We start from the raw sequence: 14,783 nt of genomic DNA, 5'->3' as shown, positions 1-14,783 counted from the left end.
ACAAAAATACATGAAAAATCGAAGTCTAATTCTCCCTTGTAAAACCAGCTATTTTTTCTAATTCCTCTGCTTTTGCAAGTGGGAACACCATTTTTTCAGTTGCCCTAATTCAAATCCTGAGCCAATCTGACTCCTTTTTTGACTTACATAACCCATCAGGTTTTTTTGTTGTTGTTGTTTTTGTTTGTTTTTTTGTGGTACGCGGGCCTCTCACTGTTGTGGCCTCTTCCGTTGCGCAGCACAGGCTCCGGACGCGCAGGCTCAGCAGCCATGGCTCACGGGCCTAGCCGCTCCGCAGCATGTGGGATCTTCCTGGACCGGGGCACGAACCCATGTCCCCTGCATTGGCAGGCGGACTCTCAACCACTGTGCCACCAGGGAAGCCCACCCATCAGTTTTAATTCCCTTGATTTCTACTTGGGAAAAATCTCTCCCCTATTCATCTCTTTCTTCCTACTCTCACTGAACTCTACTCTCTTTCACTGTACTCTAATTCATACCTTCCATTAACCAATCACCATGCCCCTCTGTCCCATCCCTAAACATCTATCAAGGGCAAGGCTGCCAGATTTACCTAGCTCTAAGTGTCACTTCCAAACTGCTTAATGTTATGTATTTCAACAGCTTATCCAGGCATTCAAGGCTCTCCTTGCTCTGACTCCAGCCTACCTCCCAGTCTTTTCCTCCATAAATTTTTGACATAAAGTAGGGAAATGGAGGGGAAACACTATTTACCAAACCACTATGTATCACATATTTTTCCAGAAATCTTACATATACAGTTGTTCCTCAGTATCCACAGGGGACTGGTTCCAGGACCCCCCTCAAATACCAAAATCCAATGATGCTCAAGTCTCTTATACAAAGTGGCATAATACAGTTGGCCCTCCCTTTCCACAGATGCAGAACCTTCAGATACAGAGGGCAGACTGTATATACCCTGTCATTTAAGCATCACAACTACATTATAGATGGCCTAAACATCCCTGACTTGCCATCACACAGGTAGAAAACGGTGGAAGGGACTTCCCTGGTGGCACAGTGGTTAAGAATCCACCTGCCAATGCAGGGAACACAAGTTCGAGCCCTGGTCCAGGAAGATCCCCCATGCTGCAGAGCAACTAAGCCCGTGTGCCACAACTACTGAAGCCCGCACACCTAGAGCCGTGCTCCACAACGAGAAGCCACAATGAGAAGCACGCACACCGAAACGAAGAGTAGCCCCCACTCTCCGCAACTAGAGAAAGCCCACGTGCAGCAACAAAGACCCAATGAAGCCAAAAATAAATAAATAAAATAAATTAATTTTTTTTTAAATGGTGGGAGCTAGGGTTTCAATTCAGTTCTGATTAAGCCCATTCTTCTACTATATCACAGACTTCACTTTTCCATTTTCCTCAAGTTTATGTACAAGTCCTCAAGCTGTTCCTCATGGGGCAATGATGTGAAAGCCTAGCTTATTAAGTAATGCTTCTTTCATGAAGTCTTCTCTAATTCTTCCAATGGGATGTGATCTCCCTTCTATGAACACAAATAGTACTTTGACTTCTCTAATTCATTCACTTTTCTTCCCCTTGTGTTTTAGACATATCTGCTTAATACAGTGTGAACTCTTTGAAAAGATTATGTCTCAAAAACATCTACGTATCTTACCTTATATCAAACTACTCTAACTTCTATCTAGTAAAAGGCTTTATTACGGTCATAAAATTATTTCCTTTGTCAGAGGACTGCTCTATAAAAAGGGCATTAACAAATATTCATTTTCATAAAATTACTTTTACATTTGACATCAGATTTGGGCAAGACACAACAGCTCAAAAACTTTCTATACTAAATTCTTTTAAAATGGTCTATTTAAAGAATGCAATGTTTTCAACTTTTTTAAAAGTCTATTATATAAAGTAGAACAGGAAGACAGGAGCAGGAAAAAAATATTTACTCTAAGACACTCACTCTATAGAACTTAGCAGAGGGACTTCCCTGGTGGTCCAGTGGTTAAGACTTTGCCTTCCAAATGCAGGGGGTGCAGGTTCAATCCTTGGTTGGGAAGTTAAGATCCCATATGCCTCGCGACCAAAAAACCAAAACATAAGAAACAGAAGCATTACTGTAACAAATTCAATAAAGACGTTAAAAAAAAAAAAGATAACATCCTAATAAGAACTGACTGTGGGACTTATAAAGACTGCGTATTAATAATGAGTGCAAGTGTAACTCCACCTAAACTCTAACCCAGAATTTTTTTTAATGTATCTAAGATTCTGACTCCTAGGAAGAAAAAAAGATGATACTCCTCCTTCTCCCAATATATTAAGAGATTAAAAACACCAGAAAAAAAGAGAGATGGTTCATGGAAGTTTGTTTCTATCATACCCTGGCACATTATGGCATTGAGACAGGGAAGTTGAGGCCATTGTTATTGTTCCTCTAAGAGCCAGTAAAGTCATATCAACCAACAAAATAGGAAGTTCTGAAGAAAAAAATACTTCAAACAGAAGAAGACAGGTTTTACTGGTTCACTGCAGGAAATACACAACAAAAATAATGTACTTTTACACGTAAACACAACAATTTACAATGAATCACAGAAAAGAGGCCTTACAGCAAAAGCATAAAGGTACTACTATGTTAAGTCAGCCCACTTTATTCTCTTTTTTCAAACTTCTTTGCATTTATAATCTGACATTTTAGCATGTACTATCAAGATGAAATACTATTATGCACAATACTGTATTAACTCATACTGTATTATCCTCAGAAAGGTCTTCACAGGCAGAGTGACTTTTTTACTAAATATTAATCAGAAGAGGACTAAGTAGAATTTCAAATGGCACTTTGATTGAAAGCACCTCTAAAATAAACTCAATGCTATATAGTTACTGATGCAGTACTTACTACAGGCAGCAATAGTGCTATTTAGACTCATTCTTCTTTAAAATAACCTTAGTTTGTACTCTTTACAATTCAGTTAGAAGAAGACTTTAAATGATACTAAATATATTTTATAGCAGTTTCTGATTAATTTTAGAGCTATATCTGAAAGTTGACAGAGAATGTGTATTTACCAAACTTAACTCGTGTGGATTTGTGAAATAAGATGGTAAACCCCACCTTATGTTGTATAGAGGAAAACATGACTGCATGTAATTCTCCACACACTTCATGCTATTTCATACCTCTCTGCCTCTGTTCAGGCTATCTTCTCATTTAGAAATGCCCTTTACCAACTCCCAGTCTTATCAACTGACTCTTACTCATTTCTTAAGGCTCAGGTGAGGTTCATTTGCTCAAAAAGGCCAGCCCTGAAAATCTCCCTTATTCCTAGCCTGGATTGGGTGTACTTCCTCTGTGCTCCTATAACAATTTAATCACATAGTTTCCATTGCACTTATATAGTGGATTATACCATACTCAACTTTTTAGTCAAATTTATAATACTCGTAATAATTGCCTATTCACTATTAGTCTTTCCCGTAACACTATATAAGTCCCCAAAATAAAGGTACTTTCTACTCACTCCTACTGTTCCCATGTTGAGCACAACACATAAATAGAGGTACTAAAAATACTTACGGAATGGATGAACAGATTAATTATGAACCCTGGAGACTATTTTTCTATTATCCAAATCAACATATAAATTATCTTAAAATAACACTGCATTCTGCATATATTATTTTAATCACAATCATAAAGGATGTCACTTAGCAGACATTTTTGAGTTACTTCATTTCACAGTTAAATGTTTCTTAAAATTTATTTTTTTACTTTTAAGTCAGAAAAAAATTAAGCTATACTCATTATTTCCTTTTTATTTACAAAAGCAGAGTATAGAGATTTTAAATTTTGAATCAAATGGTCCAGAAAAAAATATATTATGCCAGTAATTAAAGGAGAATCTGCTGCTTTGACAAACTGAATTACAGCTTCGGTAGTTCCTACTCAGTAAAGGTACATGCAACTTCCAAGAATTTACTACTGTGACTTACAAAAAAATGTGTTTCTCAGCATTAGCATGTTTAGATACAATTGTTATTTGTTATCAGAGTCTGCTTGCTAAATACTACTGTCATTTCCCAGGTCTAAAAACAACATTTTCACTGCACTGTATATTTTCTAAGAGGTTTCTATTTTAGAGTCTGTTTTATTGAGAAGGCATTCTACTGATGCTTCACTACCAATAATTATTTCCTTGTTTGAACTGGACCACTTAATTTATTACAGTCACAATAGTTTAAACGTCTAGTATAAAACAGTTTAAAAAAAAAGGGGGGGCGCTTCCCTGGTGGCGCAGTGGTTGAGAGTCCGCCTGCCGAGGCAGGGGATGCGGGTTCATGCCCCGGTCCGGGAAGATCCCACATGCCGCAGAGCGGCTAGGCCCGTGAGCCATGGCCGCTGAGCCTGCACGCCCGGACCCTGTGCTCCGCGACGGGAGAAGCCACAACAGTGAGAGGCCCGCGTACCACAAAAAAAAAAAAAAAAAAAAAAGGACTTGAAGTTTACCTAAATATGTGAATTGCATTTGCAAACTCTTAAGAGGAGCCCCTATTATTATTACTTGAGAATGTCATAGAAGTCACAGGGTTGTACTCAGATAACAGATGATAATTACTTGAATAAAAACATGAAGCCTACTAAAAAATTAATTTACCAATAATTTGTTTCCAAGTGTCAAAAGATGAGATATTTCCCACTCAATATATGAAATAAAGCAAAAAACACAAAGCTAAGTAATAATTATTACTTACTTCAGGGAGAGCCATGCTGGTCAGGCATAGTTCCTCTGAATAGAGCACATTGCTAATCTTACATAGAGCTTGCAAGGAAGTGTGGCGTTCAGTAGCTGATGGACTTGCAGAGGCTTGCAAAATCTTGTTCACTAAGGGAAGTTGTTGATTTATTACACTGAGTTAAAATGAATGCTAAAGAACTGTCATTTATTGAGTAAGCAGATTTGAAATTGGTTCTGATGACTAATTGTTACCATGGCTATACAAGAATCAGTCTTCTCTTTGGAGTTTGGGAACTTCCTTTTATTTTTACAAAATAAGCACATAAACCAACATATGCATATATATACTAAGGATATATACTACTCATTTGGTTTTATAACATTTCAAGAAATTTCAATAAAAAACAAACACTTGTCAGTGTTAAGGATAAACACCATCTGTCTTATATTAATCATTCAATCAGTCATCACATGTTATATTGCAGGTTCTGGAAATTCAAAGATGAATATGAAAAGCAACAACAAAGTGCTTTACAGCAGTACTACCAGTACTATTCAAAGTGGATCTGGTCCACAAACGTTTTTTTTAAACAGGTCTGCAGTGAGGTAGTACACAAATGGAGTGTCTAGAAACTCTGATAGCAAGTTATATTTGAAAGTAATTTTATGTCTGTTGAATTTCATAAAAAATTGAAGTTTGAATTTTGTGTGTCCTTTTTTCATTTCATTTTTCCAGTAATTAATTTATTTTTGTTGTCTTTTCCAAAGTATTAGTTCACAAACTAGTCTTTCACTACAGAGTCTGAAAAGCACTACTTTATGGGACGCAAGAAAGGCAGGTAGCCACAATAGGTGAGGCTGTATTATGTTTTGCTACTAAGATACATGCAAAAATAACATGTATTACATACCAACAAAGTACCCACATCAAAATCTGAAGAATGGTGTTGTTAGTGGCCTAGACGAAAATCCCTCAGAAGATGATACAGCACACTTAAGAAAGGCTGCATCATCAATCCTCTAGATGGATGAGATTATAATGAATGGAAAAACAAGTGACTCATTAAAATGCTTCAAGAGTCAGATCCTAAATGTGAAGAAATTTAGAAATACTTTAACCAATCTATCTCTTGTATTTTCCTTTAAAAAAAGAAGTATGCAAAGGCATAATCTGATGTTTTTAAATAATCTGTCCCCCCAAAAGATGAATAAGACATGACATAATTCCCACCATTAAGGAGCTTGAATCATCTACACGGGACACAAACAGGTTATAATAATAATGTGGTAAAGGCAACAGTAGAGAAATATGCTGGATATTATGGGAGAGCCTAAACTAGCCTTCGTGATCAAGAGGGCTCCCCATTGAATGCAATAGCTCACACGTACTCAAAGTTCCCATTCTACTTTATCCAACTATAACCAAGTTTCATACACTCTGCTCCCTAAATTTTTCTCATATTGTTGGCCTTGCTTCTCCAGCCACACCACTTTAGTCACAGGCCCCATCATCTCACAGTTATTATTATAGCCTCCCCACAGCCTCTTCTCTCCCCAATACATCCTTCTTACTGCTGCCAGTTATCATTCCCAAATTCATATCTGATCACATCACCTCAATGCTTAAAAACTTCATGGATAATGTAACAGTAAGTAGAAAAAACTAGGTACAAACTGTATGATCTGTATTTTATAGATGTATATGTGATAGGTTTCTAACTTGAACTGCTGTTTACAATCAATTAATGAAACAATTCCAAAGCCTCTATTTTTTACAGAGAAATTTGTGAAGGAAAATAAGGAAATATAAGTTTAAAGCTGGCTGCAGAACTTTAAGCCATGGGCTATACAAAGTATAATCCCAAAGCTCTTCAAATTCTAAGAAAGAAAGAGAAATGACTAAATGTTTACTCTTATTATAGCTAGCATTCTGTTTTAACTAGGTTAAATATTCCTATATATTATAAACATTTTATAATACTTTAAAGTCCCTTATATAATGATTATATGGTACACTTGTTGATTTTATAGGACTTAAGAAGTAGCATGGTATAGGAGAAAAAACAGTGAGTTAGGTATCAGGAGAATTGGATTTTAACTAACCGCATTACTAGGAAGTTACCTAATCTTTCATGTCTCGGTTTCTTCATTTATAAAAGAACAGCATTGGTCTAGGTCAGGGTCAACAATCTTTCTCTGTAAAGGGCCAGACAGTAAATATTTCAGGCTTTATGTGTCATTGAGACTGTCACAACTACTCAACTATGCCATTGTGGTAGGAAAGCACCCATAGATATTAAAGTAATGAGTGTGGTTGTGTTCCAATAAAACTTTACACAACCAGAAGCAAGCTGGGTTTGGCCTACAAAACCACAGATCTGGGAAATCGCTGTTTACAGTCTTCCCTTGATATCCTGAGGGATTAGTTCCAGGACACGGCCCTTCATACCAAAATGCAAGGATGCTCAAGTCCCTTATATAAAACGGAATGGTATTTGCATATAACCTATGTACATCCTCCTCTCATATACTTTAAATCCTCTCTGGATTAATTATAATACCTAATACAATGTAAATGCTATGTAAATAGTTGCCAAAGCACAGCTAATTCAAGTTTTGCTTTTTGGAACTTTCTGGAATTTTTTTTCTTGAATATTTTCGATCTGAGTTTCCTTGAATCTGCATATATGGGATCTGCAGATACAGAGGGCCTACTGTACTTCTAGTTCTAAACTATGAGAGTACTTTTTTCCTATTTAAAATTATTTAAGCTGTTGCCTTTCTTTTTAGAGAAATCTATAGTCATATCTAACACAAGGCACATAAACTAGTGGTTAATAGCAGACTTTAGAGCCAGTTTTGAGATTCCCTACTAGTTGTGTAACCTTGGGCAAGTCACTTAAAATCACTCTGAGCCTCAGCTTTCTGTAAGACTGTTGGGAAGGATAAATGAAGTAGTATAAGTAAAGTACTTAGCCCTGTATCTAGTTCACAGCAAGCATTCAATAAATGGACATTATTACTTTTACAAATTATGTGATCCTCAGCCCTTGGTGAGGAAAACAATCCTCCAATCAACATTTTTTCCAGCAAAGAAATAAAATATGCTATATAATGATCTACATTCAGATTCATTTTTCACTATAGCAAAAGATGAGAACTGGCTATATTACTCTAAGTCTTTCTTTTTAAAAAAATAAACAACAGTCAGCATTAGTTGAGTGCTTACTATCTACTTTGTATGTATGACTGTATGACTTTGGTTAAATTATACAACCTTTTATCAGCCTCAGTTTCTTCACCTGTAAAAATGAGGACAGTTAAAGTACAAACTTCATAATTCATAAAATTGTTATAAGGACTGATTTAATAAATTGTCTGGCACAAAAGCTATACAAGTAACTGCTATTATTTGAGTTAGATATTTCACATTTATTCATTCCACTCCTCAGGACAACTCAAAGAGGTATTATTCCTATATTTACAGTTGTAGACAATAAGGCTCACACAAGTTAAGAAACCTACCCAAGGTCACACAGCTATTAAGTGGCAATGCCCAAGACTCAACACAGGCTTGCATGACTATACAGCCAAAACTCTTAACACTAGTCCAAAGATGGCATTAACTGTCTTTGTACAGGGAGTGTAACTACATCTTTGTACGGTATGTATAGATTTTAAGAACTAAAATATGGATGTTAATAATATTCTCCCCATACAGAAAATGTTTTTGAATTTTTTTTTAAAGTTCAAGAGTAAGAGAACACACATAAAATCACTGATTTTTTAAAAATTGAAGTATAGGTGATTTACAATGTTGTGTTTGTTTCAGGTGAACAGCAAAGTGATTCACTTATACGTATTTTTTTCTTTTTTCAGATTCTTTTCCCTTATAAAATCACTGATCTTCTTAACATGACAGTATTTCCATAGATAAAATTTTTGCTAAAATGATTCCTGTTTTCTGTATCCAATTAATTTAACTCAAACTTTCATTATTAAAGAAATACGCAATCCTCTGCATTAAAATAACTAAAGATGCAACACAGTGACTTTTATATATATATGTGTGTGTATACAGATATACACACACTATGCAAATGCTGACATTCATCTCTAACTGATCTTCAAGATCCATATAGACCTCTCAGACTACTTTTATAAAGTGCAAATCTAGAGAGCTAAACTAGTTCTGCTACTTTATAAATCCCCAAGTATTTATTTAGAACCTTGAACTTTGAAAAGCATTCAGATATCAAATGAAAATACCAATATCAAAAGGGAAAAGAAAAAAAAAAAAAACTCAAAAAAGAGGGGGACTTCCCTGGTGGTCCAGTGGTAAAGAATCTGCCTTCCAATGCAAGGGATGCGGGTTTGATCCCTGGTCAGGGAACTAAGATCCCACCAAGCCCGCGGTCCACAACTGCTGAGTTCATGCACCTCAATGAGAGAGCCCACCTGCCGCAAACTACAGAGCCCACGCGCCCTGGAGCCGGTGCACCACAACTACAGAAGAGAAAACCCGCACGCCTCAACGAAAGATCCCGCATGCCTCAACGAACATCCTGCGTGCCTCAACTAAGACCCGACGCAGACAAATAAACAAATTAATTAATTAATTAATAATTTTTTTAAAAGACATTACTCTACTGGATACACTCATTCATAAGTTTGTATACCATCACTTGATCCACCTCATACTCTTCAGACCTTGTGACTGCTACTGGTAACTGACCCAGAAACAGAAGTTGGCTTCACAATGTAAAGCCTTATAGCCCAGCAATCTATCACTAACAAAGAAAATAGGGCAGTTTGATACAGCTTACTTCCAAACTCTATTACAGGAATGAACTCAAACTTAGAACACTAACCTACTTCTGAAATTCCCAAAATGCAAATAAGATTAATTTTAAATGTCATAATTAAAATCACAAATTAAAATTTAATCTACATAAGCTGACTGTAAATTTCACATTCTTTCCAAACTAGCAATGCTGAATGTTATAATGATCATCAATTAGGATTCAATATAACTTCACATTCCGTGTTATATAAGGAGAAATATTACAACATAAATATACTATGTAAGTATCATCATCTAGTTTGGAAGAGAAAATACTTAATTTTCTTTAGCATTTGGTGTTTTGTTGAGAAAAGAAAAAAAGTCCAAATTTTAGAGTAAACAAACCAAATTATCTTTTAGCATTTCAAAATCATATTCTAACATGCTGGATTGTATTAGGGTGACATTCTTTGCCATGCATTTTAATGCCCATCAAGGCTGGAGGGGTAGGAGGAGCAGTGGACATTATCTGCCTAACAATAATGGATCAATCAGCGGTGTGTGCTCCAGGTATAAGCAGCCGCACTCTTATTGGTATGAATATAAGATATCAAAAATATCAACCTCTATTTCTAGAAGAAAAACAGTGCTTCAAAGATTATCTGTATACACATACACAAACACACAAAATTCTGTTCACTTTCCTTTACCAAAAAAATAATTTTAAAAATAATCTGCAAAATATCTAGTAAAGAAACCTCCTTAGATAACTGAAGCTAATGCTTCAGTTCAGTTTAAAAAGGGTCGTGAACTCCTTTTAAACATACATTGAAAGCTGTGGGTCTTCTCCCCAGAAAAACACAAATTTACACAGAATTCAGACTCTTAAGACCATTTATGGACACATCCATAGATCCAGGTTAAGAACCACAGACAAAGTAGAAATTTTCTCAAGGTCCCTTTGACCCTCTTCCATAATTTTACCTCTGACTCACAAGAACTAAATTATTCATAACCAGACAATGAACTCTCTTGTACAGCCAACCCTTAAAAAAAAAAGTTTGACAGTACTTACATAAGCAGTATTCAACAGAAAATAAACTACACTGGCAACATTTTGAAATATAGCATGATACTGATGAATATGATAGTGCATTACAGTTTATAAAATGACTTCACATTATAAAAATGAATATTTTTACCCCCTTTTACAGCTAAGGAAATAGAGGTTCAGAAAATAACTTGACAGAGTCACACAGCCAACAACTGAAGAGCTGGTATTCTAATCCAGAGTTGCCTAGTTCCAGAACTGAGCTCAATATGTTATTATATCCTGATGCTTCCACAAGAGCCCCTCACCCAAATAAAATAGATTTTTTTTTAAAAAAGCCTAATGGGTCACATTTTAGTGTAGTTGTATCTTGAATATTGACATCAATTTTTTAAAAAACGTATATTTCAAATGTTCCATTTCCTCTTGCTTCATTGGTTTACATAAAACATGTTTTTCAGAAAAGTGAAGAAACTCTCAAGCTAATGAGTTTCAGGACTGAAATATATGACATTTTCTTATTCTAGGAAGCATTTCTTCTCCCTCAAGTCTTTAGTTCTTAATACACAAAAATAAATGACTCTTTGTTGAAAATTAAAATATAAGAAACCAGTTTAAATACCCAATGTTTTAAAACACAAAAGCTATTTGAAATTAATTTTTAGGACGTTCAAAATAGCCCCTTTAATCTTTTCAAAATGACAAACCCATTTTCAGTTCTCTACAACTCTTTTAAGAGTTCTTGATTTTTTGGAAAAGGGTCATTTGTCTAATCCCACAGAAAGTACAACACCAAGAGTGAACCTTCATGTAAACTCTGGACTTTGGGTGATGATGTATCAATGCAGGTTCATCGAGTGTAACAAATGTACCATTCTGGTGTGGGGATTTTGTTAGGGGAGACTGTGCATACATAGGGCAAGGCAGGGGGCATATTGGGGGCAGAAGGTATATGAAATCTGTACCTCCCACTTAAATTTGCTATGAACCTAAAACTGTTCTAAACTATTTTGATAAAGGGTGGGGGGTTCTAATTTATCTACCTCACTTTCTTCTCAACAAATGAGGAAATAGTATTTTTTAAAATTGCCCTCACTGGCTGTGAATTAAATTTCCTGCCAGGATACAGAATGTGCAATTATTACAGAATATATTACCATCTTAGAAAACAATAGTAATCTTATCAAATGCTGAAAGAATTAACAGCTTTAACTGTTAACATGATGAATCTAAATGCAATAGAGTATGGTATCCTAAGATTTCTTTTGATATTTATGTTCATACTCTTCGCATCTTAAGGGCGATATACAAAGTGACTGAAAGTTTGAAGTAGGTCATGGGTTGACTGACAAACTAAAGTGGGTGCCCCTAGGAAGGAGGAGGAAAAGCAGCAGCCAATGAAAAAAGCCACCGCCAAGTAGAGATCCTCTGCTTACCCAAGTCTACCCTCTGGCAGGATCAAGACTCGAGGGAGGTGGAGTTAAAGGATTTCCTCATAGAACGAAAATGAAGAACACCAAGAGTCGAGCAAGTATCAACCTACACAGGAAAAAAAACAATGCGAAGAAAAAAACGTGCAACAAGCAAATAAAATACCGGTGTCGAACCAGTGTCTTTCAAGAACTTTTTCCCAAAGAATCCTCCCAAAGTGGTAACATTAGCATAAGGTAAAGGGCCAAACATAGTTATGCTATTAATGCAGATTAGAAGGAATACTGAGAAAAGTTCAATTTCCTACAAAAACTCATCCGATCCAACACTGCCAAGTGCGAAAACATACAAAAAGCTTTTCAAACTCAGGCACCCAAACGCTAGGACAGTGCGAATCCAGTAAAGGACCAGCCACGGGCTAGAAAACTCGAGCGAAGTAGATAAATCGCCTCCCGCAGGAAACCAGCAAGCTAAGCCCAGAACTGAGAGAAAGGAGGAGAGAGCAGGCATCCGCGACTGTAAAACAACTCCACTGAGCAGCTGCGTGTTTTGAAAGAGGCTGCAGTTTCTAGTGTCACACCGGGAGGCACTCTTCGATCCGGTCTCCACCCCCGCGGATGGTCCACCGGGCGCGGGCTGCAAGCCCCCAACACCGGCCAGTCCGATCCTCAGAGAGACCCGCGGACCGGCCAGTCCCGACGGGCCACGAACCCCTCAGGCGGGCCAGTCCCGGAGGGGCGGCTAACCCTCCGAGCGGGCAGCAAGCCCCCGGAGCGAGCATCCCGGACCATGGTTAACCCCCCGGCGGGCCGCGCGTCCGGCGCCGCAGGGCCCGGAGTCAGCCTGCCTGCCCCACCCCCACAGGCCGCGGGTCCCGGGGGTGTAGGGCCGCCCTCCCCGGACCCGCGCCCGCCGCACCGCAGTGCTCATGCCCGGGACCCCCGCAAAGCACCTGCTTGCCCCTCACTTCTTCGAAAAACCCAGAGGAGCGAGCCAGGGGGCCGCTGGCGAAGCTGACAGAGCCAGAGGCTGAGGTTTCCCTCGGGGAACGCGACCCCGTGGGACCGACAGAAACCGTGCAGCGGTTTAATGGGCCCAAACCCTCTCAGCTGTGGAGTTTGGGTTACTGCGCGCAGGGCTGGAGTTTCCCCACGCCACAGGCGCGAGCCCGGGCGGCGCTACGATTTGTGGTGAGGGAGGACTTGGCAGGAGGGGACAGCACCGCACAAAGGAAGAGGGGAGTGAGGGGGAACGAGCGTCCGGTTACCTCAGTCCTCGGTTCGTCCCTCCGCTCGGTTCCTCCCGGCCTCGCCAAGGATGCAGCCGCGCTCTCAGGTTCCCGCAGCCCCGAGCGGCGCCGTACCAGCACCGCGCTAGAACCCGACGGACGCGCTCTCTTCTGCGCGGCCTCGCTGTGCCCAGCCGGTGCCTGGCGTCCTCTCACCCGCGCCTGCGCACAGCACTCTGGGAAGTGTGGTTTCCAATTACCTCCTCCGGGGGTCCGCCCCCGCCCCACGTGCTCTCCGAGCCCAGCTCCGCTTGGGTAGCGGGAGTTTTCACCAGGCTGGAAGCGTTATCCTGCCGGATGCTGACGGGCCGGGGCCTAGCGGGCGTCCCCAAAACACATTTTTAGATAGGCCACGGCATAAATACCTGTGGAGTTATCCGTTTCTTCACTTCTGTGGCAGTACTATAAGTCCCCTCCTGATCATGGTGAGGGTTCTTAAGGTTTATGTCTCTAAAAAAAAAGAAAGGATAAAACTTCTACTTTTATTGCTGTCAGTTTCTCCACAGGCTCTGCAAAGGATATATAAAACAGCTGGTGTTTGTAAGCGCATAACCACAGTTTATAAGCCCACGGAAGCAGTTGATTGACCTAAGCACTCGCTGCTAAATACCATTGCAAGTAAAAATGATGTTGACATAAACTGATTTTTCGATAAAGTCAATGAAATGTAGGAGGAGGGGGATAATGAGAGAGCAAAGAAAAAACTTTGAAGAAGGATATTCTCCTAAATGTGTCTTTTGTTAGAGCAACCTCTAGCTTTCACAACCCTAGGAATCTGTTTCAGAATAAATTCAATCCTAGGTACATTTATAAATATTAACACATAGGTTTGGATTGATTTTGCTAGAAAAGAGTTTTTTTTTAATATTAGCATCTTATGTAAAAACCCCAAAATGACTATTTGAATTTGAAATTTCATTTCTAGGGGAAAAAAAATCACTTTTATTTTTTTAAATAGCAGAAATAGAAATAAATATTAATACTTTAGAATATTTCTCTTCAGAACATTATATTTTGTAAATTTAATGTAAATACATTTTGAAAAATACAGCAAGACCAGTTTTAGTGTACACACACACACACACACACAAATTGTAAAATTTGTCTGGAAGCATGATGTAATACTATATATTTAGTAAGACCATGTTATAATAGAATTTTTTTATAATCTGAACTTTTTTTAAAGTAATTAATTAATTTATTTTATATTTATTTTTGGCTGTGTTGGGTCTTCGTTTCTGTGCGAGGGCATTCTCCAGTTGCGGCGAGCGGGGGCCACTCTTCATCGCGGTGCGTGGGCCTCTCATTGTCGCGGCCTCTCCCGTTGCGGAGCACAGGCTCCAGATGCGCAGGCTCAGTAGTTGTGGCTCACGGGCCTGGCCGCACCGTGGCATGTGGGATCTTCCCGGACCGGGGCACGAACCCTTGTCGCCTGCGTTGGCAGGCGGATTCTTAACCACTGCGCCACCAGGGAAGCCCTGAACTTCTTTTTAAT

General features: G+C 38.7%; 1 protein-coding gene across 7 annotated transcripts in view; it reads right to left on the bottom strand.

Annotated features, from left to right (window-relative positions):
• Nucleotides 1–13,438, bottom strand: part of KLHL8 (kelch like family member 8) — a 49,515-nt gene extending 36,077 nt beyond the window's left edge. Inside the window, exons 1-4 of one of the 7 annotated variants that reach the window (XM_055086011.1) lie at nucleotides 13,268–13,438; nucleotides 12,006–12,108; nucleotides 4,752–4,882; nucleotides 1,957–2,522 (exon numbers count right to left, since the gene is read on the bottom strand). The gene's annotated coding sequence lies outside the window, so the exon portion shown is untranslated. Of the gene's footprint in view, nucleotides 1–1,956; nucleotides 4,883–12,005; nucleotides 12,109–13,267 lie in introns of all 7 variants that reach the window. The other 6 variants (XM_055086012.1, XM_055086013.1, XM_055086010.1 and 3 more) reach the window with 6 other exon arrangements.
• Between the last annotated feature and the right edge of the window lie 1,345 nt (nucleotides 13,439–14,783).

Source organism: Physeter macrocephalus, chromosome 7, assembly GCF_002837175.3.
Source record: "Physeter macrocephalus isolate SW-GA chromosome 7, ASM283717v5, whole genome shotgun sequence".
Taxonomy (NCBI): Eukaryota; Metazoa; Chordata; class Mammalia; order Artiodactyla; family Physeteridae; genus Physeter; species Physeter macrocephalus.
This window is presented reverse-complemented; position numbering and strand designations above follow the sequence as displayed.